Genomic DNA, 6,768 nt, shown 5'->3' with positions numbered 1-6,768 from the left:
AATTTTTCTACATTCTAATTTTTCTACCTCAAATTCGTACTTCTTTCTCCATTATGGTAATTAGATTTACCTCTCATCCCCGGTTAATTCCGGGACCTCCTTTGAGGATTTACTACCCATGTTTGATAAATCCTTGCCGTTCCTAGTCACTATAGCATTTAGAAAGAGGAACAGAGCTTCTTACTGTTATCTGATTACTATAACTATGTTCTATGGTATATCAATATCCTGTCGGGTTCCCCGTCTACCGGGAGTCCGTCAGGCGCACTACTACTGCCTTCCTCTATCCACTCTCTGTATAGTTTTTCTCCCTTCCTTTCCCTCTTTACCGCCATTTATTTCTAAGGTGGATTTCAATGTCTTCAACACTTTTTCAACATATTGGTGCTCCATGATAGGGTTTTTATTTGACTCCTGGGGTAAGTTTAAATAGGAATATACTTTTGAGGTTTCAAATTGGGCTCAACTAATTGTTCTATTATTTTTATTAATATACTTATCTCTGAAACAGTAATTATTTAACTGGACACGGGAGAATAAGGTAATCCACCCGTCAATCACGGCCACACCCAGTGGGGAATGTACAAATTGTATCATGTCCCCCATATCTAATATGTACCTTACTTAATACTCATCAATCAAGTTAAAAAGTCAATTTCCCACAATACCCAATGCTAGATTCAACGTTGTGGTTAAATATATGGATTTGGTAATTATTGTCAAATGTTGAATATACAGGTTTGGTAATTTTAGCAAATGTTCTAATAGATTAGTACAGTTCAAATCAGGATATGCGTTTACATAGGAATATACGTTCACAGAGGTTTTTAGGGCTTAAATGGGTTCACTTAACTTTCTATTAATCTAACAATGTAAATGGACTCACTTAACTTTCTATAATTCTAACAATATAATTCTAACAATATAAACACTCCTTTAACTGTGTCACTCACTAGTTAGATCAGATTGAATGTTTAACTAAAAGGGAAAAACAAGGTTATTTTCGCCAAATATACCTTTCAATTAATCACAGTCACACCCAATGGGGAATGTATAAATTGTATACATTCAGGGCCAATCTTAACGTACTTTACTGTATCACTTTTCTCGTATTTCATGCACACCTCCTCAATATTCAATGATATAACTCTGTTACGGACATCTCATCCGTCGGTCCGCGACCGTTTAAAAATCATTCTCACCGATACCAGCTCCAACTGAAATATCTAATGTACTGCAGTCACTTGGCAGTTTCAGTTAATACAACGTAGACATCTCATCTGAAGGTCCCTGACCTCATTCAAACTGATACCAGCTCCTACTGAAATATCAAGTGTAATTCTTTCATACGATTTGAGCGTCTCTAAATCTTCATTCACACCAGTAAGCTTCAACTTACACCATACGAACTCGGCATCTCACCTTAATACACTTCATTCACTGTTGCATTAATCCCCACCCTCACTCATGCTTTTGGACATATAGCCCATTGGGCATCTCACCCTTATTCATACACGCTTGGCATCTCACCCAGTACATTACATTTGTTCGTTATATCATAGAATACCTGGCCAGTCAAAATTGCATTCACCACTCTGTCCCCATGATTTTTTACCAATATAAACTAATAACTTTTGGCAACTTATATCAAACAGGTATCTCACAAAACTAAATTTGGATAATGCCAATGTGCAGAACTTTAGTTTTTCACAATAGGTATCTGCTTACCTTTATTTTTTTATATATTTTTTTTGACCGGCCTTTTTTGTGAGAAACTCCGTTCGATAACAGTAATGGTCAATTTGCTTGCACGCCAATGTCCAGCGAAGTCCTTTCAACCAGATCACGTCGTCGGGGTCACCATGTGAAAGGTTGCGTCAATCAAATCTGGTATCAGGATAAAATGTGATTCAAAGTCACCGAATATACTTTAAGTATTTTTATTTAACATAAGCTCAGAATGGTAAATGCAATTTTCGTATATACGGGTTCACTGTATCACCACGCAGGGTAAAGCAGAGAACTGACTGAAATAGTACAGACATCTTCTTTTATACTGTTCCAGAGTTAGTTCCAACTTTAGAGTTGGCCTGTCACAGTAGAGGCTTAGTGTGGTTTAAACTTGCTAGCCTATCGGTGGTGTCCAGTCACAGCACTCAGGATTGAAATGTCCGGAATGGTTCTTGTGAAGATTGAGCTGATTTGTTGGTTTCTACTCATTTCTCTGAGGCTACCTGCTGATTTAGAAAATATGGAATTACATTTTTGGTGTGTGTTTGTTAGGTCTTTTCAGAAGTGAAAGTGCATTGTTCCCATGGCCACCCAAGGTCTTGGATTGATTGGCACTGGCTTAAGACAGGCGATCATGAACGAGGCCATGACATTGGTGCCACATGGCCATAATACTTCCCACCCAGCATACACAAGCCCCTGAGTCCCTCTACCCCCAGGCCTCTACCCCGCACCCATGACCCCAGTAGTCCCTCTACCCCCAGGCCTCTAGCCCGCACCCATGAGCCCAGTAGTCCCTCTACCCCCAGGCCTCTACCCCACACCAATGAGCCCCATAGTCCCTCTACCCCCAGGCCTCTACCCTGCACCCATGAGCCCAGTAGTCCCTCTACCCCCAGGCCTCTACCCCGCACCCATGATCCCCATAGTCCCTCTACCCCCAGGCCTCTACCCTGCACCCATGAGCCCAGTAGTCCCTCTACCCCCAGGCCTCTACCCCGCACCCATGAGCCCCAGAGTCCCTCTATCCCCAGGCTTTGTGCCCCCTAAGGATCCTGTGATGATGCCTGCCCCTCTCAGACCACAAGCCTGCCCTTCAGGACTGGAAAACCTGACTCAGATCAACCAGCTCCTCGTCCATCAGAAAGTTAATCTGGCTGAAGTGGTTCTGGGCTGGGAGGTGAAACATAACTACATTGTAAAGAACAATGTCGGGCAGCAAGTGCTTGCTGTAGCAGAGGAGAACGACTGCTGCACTCTACAGTTCTGCGGCCCCGCAGAACTGTAGACTCCTGCTGCTTCCCCTGCTGTCTGCAAGAGCTGGAGGTGCAGAGTCCCCCTGGTAACCCTATAGGATGCGTGGTGCAGAACTGGAACCCTTTCTAACTTTAACTTACCGTGCAGAACGAAAGGAGAGAACCCCAGTTCAAGATCAAGGGGCCATTTTGTGACTGTAGATGCGGACCAGATGTTGTCTTTGATGTGAAGCCAGTGGATGAGACAACGGCAGTGGGGAAGATCAGTAAGAAATGGGTTTGATTGCTTCAGGAAGTTGTCACAGATGCAGATAACTTTGCAATCTCCTTCCCCATGGACCTGGAAGTGAAGATGAAGACGCTGTTGCTGGGAGCCTGCTTCCTCATCGACTTCATGTACTTTGAGAAAAATAAATAACGTAATGTCTCAAATGAACCTTTACTCCCACACTTTCTACTCTTAGTGGACTATGATAACTCTTGGATGTGAAATAAATGAATGATCCTCTCCTTAACGCTTTTTTGTATAATTAAAGTTTTTTTTAATGAACTCTTGTTCTGACATACAATATATCATAAGTGCACCTTCTAAGTAGGCTACAGTAATAAAGCGGATGAACTAAAAAGATAGGTGCATGGCTGTAGACATTAGAATGCACAGTATTTTCATACAATAAGAATTTGATCTTAACTGGCTTGCCTAGTTAAATAAAGGGTAAGTAAAAAATGTTAAATTCTCTGCTCTGTTTGGTGCAAGGTGAAGTCTCAAAGCCGTTGCAGAGTCTAGTGTAGTGAAAATCTACCCTAGGTGTGTGGCAGGGCCTGAGGAGAGGCCACTCAAGGACGAGAGCTAAGAGTGGTCTCAGGGTACATACAGTAGGCTCAGGATCCAAGGTTGATGTACGTACTAAAGACTATATTTGAAACTCATAATTAAAATAACACACTTTCAGTTGACAACTTATGATTTAGCAAACAAAGGACAACAGAACATAGTAACCCACTATCTCCTGGACTTCTTTTCACTGAATAAATGCAGCAGGTGATATCCCAGGTTATGCCTTTAACATTCTATTAACGTCACATTTCAACATACTTTACGTTGAGCATCAATGGATGGAAGTCCTAAATTCACACTGTTTTTGTTTAATTTCAATCCTAGTGTTGTTCAGTGGGCAGAAAATGTCACCCATAGGGTTAGGAATGTAATCCACCTCTTCTACTTCTCTCAAGGTACATGAAGTCGATTTAGAAGCAGGCTCCCAGCAACACCGCCTTGACCTTCACATCCAGGTCCATAGGGAAGGAGATTCCAAAGTTATCTGCATCTGTGAAGACTTCCCGCAGGAATCCAACCCACTGCTTACTGATCTGCCCCACCACCACTGTCTCATCCAGAGACTTCACATCAAAGTTGACATCTGAACAGCAATGACAAACAACATATGGCCCATGGATCTTAAGCTGGGGCTCTCTCCTCTTGTTCTGCACAGTGAGTTTGGGCAGGTAAGGGTGCCACTCCTGCACCACATAGCCTATGGGTCTACCAGGGGGACTCTGCACCTCCAGCTCTTGCAGGGAGCAGGGGAGGCAGCAGCAGTCGCACCTCAAAGGCCATATCAGGGTCATCACTTCCTCTCCCAGGTTGTCCTGGATGTGAAGGGTGAAAGGTCGGTCTCGGCCCAGTACTGTAGAGTGCAGCAGTCGTTCTCCTCTGCTACAGCAAACACTTGCTGCCCGACACTGTTCTTTACAATGTAGTTATGTTTTACCTCCCAGCCCAGAACCACTTCAGCCAGATTAACTTTCTGATGGACGAGGAGCTGATCAATTTAGTCAGGTTTTCCAGTCCTGGAGGGCAGGCTTGTGGTCTGAGAGGGGCAGGCATCATCACAGGATCCTTAGGGGGCACAAAGCCTGGGGGTAGTGGGACTCTGGGAATCATGGGTGCGGGGTAGAGGCCTGGGGATAGAGGGACTCTGGGAATCATGGGTGCGGGGTAGAGGCCTGGGGGTAGAGGGACACCGGGCCTCGTGTTTGCTCGGTGGGAAGCATTATTGCACCCCTCGGCCATGATTGCCTGTCCTAAGCCAGCAGGGGCAGGGATCACCACAGGAGCCTGAGGGGTGTAGTCTCGGATCCTCCATCCTCAGGGTCTGGTGGGCAGTATGGCACCTTCCTGCAGTGGCTGGCATGGATCCAAGTAGACCTATTAGCTACGCGAACAGCAACACCTGGTACGGTCCAGTCCACCTCTGCTGGTTCCAATGCCTTCGTCTCAGGTCTCACCACCACTCAGTCACCTGGTTGCAGTTTGTGCAGGATCCCCACCAGAGGCTGGGGAAAAGCTGCTTTCACCCTGGGGAAAATAATCTTCAGAACATTGTTTAGAGCAGTACAATAACTTACCATGTCATCGTTGCAGCCCCTCAGGTTCAGCTTGTTCTGTAGGAAAGGGGTCAAAATCTCATGGGGGGCCAACCCAGTAGTTATGTGTGCCCGCCCCCTCATGTACATCAATGCGAGTGGCATTACCGTGACCCAGGGGAGGCCAGTTCCTGCCATGAGTTTCACCATCGTATTGTTCAAACAATTCAAATATGAATTTATATTTTAAATTTTACTTTCCAATTAACTTCTCATTTCCTATCTTTCCCACTTTCTTTGTTACTTTCTATTAACTACATATCTCTTCCTCTCATACCTGACTTTCCATTTTACAATCTCTACTATACTCTACCGCTGTCTTTAATAATGCGTTACTCTACCAGGTAAATCTACCACTCCCCATTTGTGACACATGGTACTGGTACTGGTACTGGTACTGGTACTGGCCAAGCGCAAACTTAGCAAGGTAGGGAAAACAAGAACGTGGCAGAGTTGGCAGCCCAGCCGGGCCCAACCACAGTTTTTGCACATTGTCATATGTACACAGCCTCTTCCACTTCCTCAGCTCGACAGGACCTACAGAAGATCGCAAGTCTGAAATGTCATTGGGGGAGAAGAGATTCATAATAGGATGTGAACCCATCTGCAACACAGGAGAATCAGTAGACACAGCTGCTGCTTTGGCTGCCAAATCAGCCATTATGTTGCCCTTGGAGAGTTAGTATGAGCCAAACATTTACATACAGCTATTTCAGAAGGGAGAAGAATAGCTTTCAATAGGTTATCAACAAGTTTCCAGTGAGAAATAGTTTCCCCAGAGGACGTGAGGAACCCACTCTGTTTCCCAATGTAACAAAATCATGTACTACCCTAAATGCATAGCGACTTATCCTTCGCCAGTATACAAGCTCTTGTGATTGCAAGAAGTTCTACAGCTTGCGCTGAGAGATGTAGTGGCAATTTAGCACTTTCAAGTGTGGTTGCCGCTGTTACAGCATATGCAACAAGTGGTTCTCCTTTCTCAGACCTCTGAGCAGAGCCATCTACAAAGATTTCCAATTCAGCATTCTGCAAAGGACATCAGTCAAATCTGACCTTGGTTTAGATACAAGCTCCACCAGCGCTGTGCAGTCGTGGCTTCTCCTGTCCTTAGTTGGTAACAATGTAGCTTGATTTAGCACAGTGCACCTTTTCAGGGTCACATGAGACATGGTTAGAAGCACATTCTGATTGCTCATCTGACTCCAGCAAGGCACTGTCTTAGCCTGTGAGATGAGAGCATAAACAGCGTCTGGTACATGCACAGTTAGATCACACATAGCAACAATGTCAGCACACGCCAGTACAGCCTCGGTAGCTGCAGACACCGCCCTCAAACAACACACCAAACCTC

General features: G+C 44.7%; 2 pseudogenes; one reads left to right on the top strand and one right to left on the bottom strand.

The window, feature by feature from the left end:
- The first annotated feature begins 2,794 nt into the window (after positions 1–2,794).
- LOC120029086 lies at positions 2,795–3,405 on the top strand (annotated as a pseudogene).
- Positions 3,406–4,184: 779 nt separating this feature from the next.
- LOC120028470 lies at positions 4,185–5,061 on the bottom strand (annotated as a pseudogene).
- Positions 5,062–6,768: the final 1,707 nt, after the last annotated feature.

This window comes from Salvelinus namaycush, chromosome 34, assembly GCF_016432855.1.
Source record: "Salvelinus namaycush isolate Seneca chromosome 34, SaNama_1.0, whole genome shotgun sequence".
Classification (NCBI taxonomy): domain Eukaryota; kingdom Metazoa; phylum Chordata; class Actinopteri; order Salmoniformes; family Salmonidae; genus Salvelinus; species Salvelinus namaycush.
Note: the sequence above shows the minus strand (reverse complement) of the source record. Positions and strands in the feature narration are given on the sequence as shown.